The following is a 5,374-nucleotide window of genomic DNA, read 5'->3' as shown; positions in this document are numbered from 1 at the left end:
AACCTTCCATGACCTGGAGATCAGGGGGCACACCCTTCAATCTAAACATCGAAGCATATGACAAGGCTATTCCCTGGGGCACTTCCTTCATAAGCATCTTTCTCCATGAAAGTACTGGGGAAATGGATATCAAATCCGCAAGACACGCAACAAAAGGAAAAAGGCGTTCTCGCACTTTACAACATCGAACAAATCTTTCTCCTAACTACGATCTTCCGAGCTCAAACAAAACAGGTATTGGGAAATCGCGCTAGCATCACACCCTATCCTAGCAAACAGACCTGCAACTCCAGCGAACTATATACGCTTTCGTTATTAATAACCTACCATTGGAGCATCACACAAATACATACAAATCACGCATTACATACATTGGTTGATACATTACACCGTAACTCTTTATGTGGTCTTCTTTAAGACGAATCTCACGATCCTTTCTAGGAGTTTCCTCAAGCTGTCTTATGCAAGACAAATTATCACCATTTCCAAGAACCTCTTTAGGTAGTCTTTTTTCAAGACATTTCTTTTCTAAGTTCCTTTTCAGGCAGTCTTCTTCAGGACATTACCTTTCTAAGTACCTCTTGAGGTAGTCTTCTTCAAGACATTCTTTTTCTAAGCACCTTTTCAGGTAGTCTTTTTAAGACATTTCTTTTTCCAAGTACCTTTTGAGGTAGTCTTCTTCAAGACATTCTTTTTCTAAGCACCTTTTCAGGTAGTCTTTTTTAGACATTTCTTTTTCCAAGTACCTTTTGAGGTAGTCTTCTTCAAGACATTTTTCTTCTAAGCACCTGTTTAGGTAGTCTTCTTCGAGACATTCTTGTCCTAAGTACCTTTTCAAGTAGTCTTTTTCAAAAACAATCCATCATCCCTCTCAGGAACCTCTTCAGGTAGTCTTCTTCAAGACATCTTTCAACCTTTTCAGGTAGTCGTCTTTAAAGACATTCTTCATTCCTTGCTAAGAATTTTTTCAGGCGATCTTCTTTAAGACAAATTTCTATCTACTCTAAGAGCCTTTACAGGTGGTTTTCTCTAAGACAAATTGCTACCATTTCGATAAATCATTTCAGATAGTCTTCTTTAAGACAAACATTCACTTCCATTCCAAAAAGACCTTTTCAGGTAATCTTACAGAAGACATTACTTCGTTCCATTCATTACGTCAACCAAACATACGCATAAGCATAAGCATACATAAACATTACAAAGCCAGCATAAGCATAGTCAGAGTATAAGTGCAAGCATGGAATAAACAAGTTCAATGGGTTTGAGGAGATAAAATCATGGGATTGCATCATCATTGCATACATTCATCAGTATACATACAACATCCACACGTGTAAGCATTCACACATACGCATTATACAAACGACAGGGGCATGTGCATAACGCATAAACATGATGCATACGCATTTACAGAAATAAAATTCTACACAGGTAAATTCTGCAACAACACTTGCAGATAACCCTGTTGGTGCAGGTGAACTTGCTAGAACTATAGCAAGCGATCCTATAGGGGTCCACAAACTGCGAAAAACTTACTAAAACTATAGTAAGTAGGGGTCCACAAACTGCGAAACTTACTATAACTATAGTAAGTAGGGGTCCACAAACTACGAAAACTTACTAGAACTATAGTAAGTGAGGGGTTCACAAACTACGAAAACTTACCAGAACTATGGTAAGTAGGGGTTCACAAACTACGAAGACTTACTAGAACTATAGTAAGTGAGGGGTTCACAAACTACGAAAACTTACCAGAACTATGGTAAGTAAGGGTTCACAAACTACGGAAACTTACTAGAACTATAGTAAGTGGGGGTTCACAAACTACGAAAACTTACTAGAACTACAGTAAGTGGGGGTTCACAAACTACGGAAACTTACTAGAACTATAGTAAGTGGGGGTTCACAAACTGCGGAAGCTTGCTGACCATAGCAAGCCAATTACACAACCAACAGAAGGTCCTCGCTATTCCTTTTCAGGAACCTTTCCAGGAAGTCTTCTTCAAGACGTATTCCATCCTTTCTAGGAGCTTTTCCAGGCATACAAGATTTTTCAAACGATTCCTCAACTGGGTTTATCGCGTTAGTCCCTCGGCAGTGATGTTCTCCAAAACTTCAATAACAATCAAAGGTGTCTTCTTTCTTTTCAGAATTACTAACACACTTCGATTTACATAAACTAACAATCATGCATCATTTCAACTTACATACTTCATTCATACATATTGCATATACATACACCGCTCTCATTTATTTTGAGAAGCTCACTGCATCATGCACCGCATGCATCATAAGCATTGCATAAAGTCAAAACTGCCTTTTCAGGCCACGCTACGATCAAAATGCGTAGCTCCTCAAAAAAAAGGAGCATCTGCTTCGCAAAAAAAAAAAAAAGAGAAAAAAAGAGAAGAAGGAGTGATATTTACCCTGGGTGGCATCTGTAAGCCCATCTCCCACGGAAGTTCTCCTCGATAAATGCAAATTTTAGGGCATTTCAGTGTCCAATCATCTTCTACCTTTAGATCACGATAGGCAGACGTGCCTATCTGACTCTCCAGGTTTAAGAAGATTGAACAGGGGCAGCTGTCATACCCCAAAATTTGCCCTCCTCTGCTTATCTTCAATGGCTCAAGTCACTCTCTCCTATTCAAAATTAGGGTTTGCATTGCATCAAAGGATTTTGAACCTCTGAGGCCCCAAATGGATCTCTAAGTGTCTCACACGAATCAATGCACCTCCTTGTCAAAAATCAAGCTTCTATTCCAAGGATTGGTCATTCAAATGCTCAGATGATCAATAATCGATTACGTTGACCTAAAAGTCAACTATAATCAAAATACAGTCCAACTTCGATATTTTTGGTCAACATCAAGTATGTGAAGTCATATCCATCATTTGATCAGAGGTTGATCATGATCCATCAATAAAAAACTCAGAAATGAACGAATACAAAGGTTCAAATTAGGGTTTTTATAGGAGAAAGTCAACGCAACTTTAACTGGTCATAACTTCCACATGGAGCATCAAAAATTTCCCAACCAAAGCCTATTTTGAAGGAAATTTGACTCTCTACAACTTTGTCCCTCACAAGCCAAGGCCAAAAATGCATCATTTGGGAGATATGGTCAAAGAGATTATAGGTACTCCAAAAAGTCAACGAAAAGCATCTTTTAGGTCAAAACGCATAACTTGAGCATGGAGAATTCAATTGAGATGAAACAAAAGAGGTCATTTAGAGGACTCTCAGAGCTTTCTAAAAAGTCCTAGAATGCATTCATTCGATTCAAATTGAGAGAGATACGCATGGTGGAATTTGAGCAATTTTTAAGATGTGCACCAATCTTGGGATTTAAAGTCCATGGGCCCAAGTCTCGGGCTCCAAACATGATTAACACATAAAGAAAAGTCCATAAGATTATTCCCACATGTTTATGATATTTATTTGATTTATTTGGATTCTATTCATTTAAAATGCTAAAATAAATTAAATAAAATCATAAAATAGTGAAATAAATTATAGGAGTGTACTTCTAATCATTTGAAAGCCCAAATAACTCCACGAAGTCCACAAAATACATGCAATATGCCTAGGGAGAGGTGCTAAGCAAAAATAGAAGGTTTGATATGTTTTTAAAAGGAATGGATCTTGCTAAAAAACATGAGAGTCAAGCCCATGAGAAACCCTAATAAGACCCTCATATATATTCTAAAAGAGAGCAGCTAGAGGGGAGACAAAATTTTGGATAAAAACAAGGGTTCCAAAGTTGTGAAAAGTCTCAACATACTAGGGCATCCTCATAAGATCGGTAGAAGAGGTTTAAATTGATGCCAAGAGGTTCACTATCCTCCTGAGATTCCCAGGAACGGTTTGGAGTCCATCTTGAAGCCTGCAACATACCTGAAAGTCGTCCTTCGAAGTGCACCGGTGGAGGTAAAGATTGTGATTTCGTTTTTTGAATCCCCATGCATTCCTGACCGATTTCTCTTGCCCAGATCGCTTCATATGCGTATTTAGAACATGCTGGACGTTTTACATGGAGGTTTTAACGCCGGATCCAACCACTGCCATTGTTAGGGCAGTTCGGTTTGAGTGCTTTGAAGCGCATCTCACGGGCCGTTTTAGGTCTTAAAAATACCGCCATCGGAATCGCTGGGTATGAAATAGGGGGGGTAGGGTTAATATGAAAACGAAATCTCAAATATTTCGCAGGTGTCTTGTTTGTGCATATCGGAGAAGAAGGTGGAAAACCACCGTATGTGGTGGTTTGAAAAGGCCACTCGCTTGCGTGGCAGTTCCTTGAAGTCTGATTGGCCAAACTGCTGCTCCAGCTTATCTCTCCACACGCGCAGCATTTATAGTGGAGGGTCAACCTTTCACACCCTCTCTCATGCGCATGATTGGCTCGTTGGGAGCACGTGTGGGGCCCAGGCGGACAGGTTCCTTGACTTTTCACAATTGTGTTGTATGCTTAATATTTTATTTAATGATGTTGGTTAATAATCAATTGAAAAGTGCAGCACAGTTGGTTAACAAGAGACGCAGGTATGATACAAGGTGTGGGTTCGAATCCCAGCCAGTCCATTTATTTTTAACAAGATTTCTACTTCCAGATCCAGCGCTTCACACAAGTATATGCCAACGATACACCATCGTTTCTTAGCCACAAGATCTCCTACAATCCTGATCTAACGTACATAAGGCTAAGGGTCCACCATAAACCCTCAAGGGCAGCTATACAGGATCAAACCCAGGTTTTCCATATTAATATTTTTATATATTTTATTATTTGTTTAGATTAATGTATTAGGTTAGATAGTTAGGTTTAATTTCATTAATTTATTTTAATTAGGGTTAGGACTATAATTATTTCCTACTATTTTCCCGATAATTTTTCTCGATTTTTCGAGTTAATTTATTTAATTAGTTTAATTAATATTAATATTAAATCATAAAAACCCTAGAGAGTTGTCAATGCGTTAGGGTTTTCCCAATTCCATTGGCTGCTTGGCCAAAATATTAGGATTCAATTTATTATTCGTTTCGACTAAATTTATTGGTCACGATGGTTAATAATCGATTAATTTAATTAATCAAATCCTATAAATTAAAATAAACATTATTTTGCTGAATGGTTTTAACCATCTTATTGGTTATGATGATTAGCATACCTTATCAATTTGTTATTATTTGTAATCGTATTAATCGGTTATGAGAGGTAACAATATAAAAATACAAATTCATAAAATAATAAAATACGGTAATTCATTATTACTGATAATCGAATCAATCGATTTGAATTGGTAATGGTGCAAAACCCCAATCTTTTAACTATGGTGATCAAACCTATTGATCATTGCGGTTAATTGTGCC

Source organism: Vicia villosa, linkage group LG6 (genome assembly GCF_029867415.1).
Source record: "Vicia villosa cultivar HV-30 ecotype Madison, WI linkage group LG6, Vvil1.0, whole genome shotgun sequence".
Lineage (NCBI taxonomy): Eukaryota > Viridiplantae > Streptophyta > Magnoliopsida > Fabales > Fabaceae > Vicia > Vicia villosa.
This window is presented reverse-complemented; position numbering follows the sequence as displayed.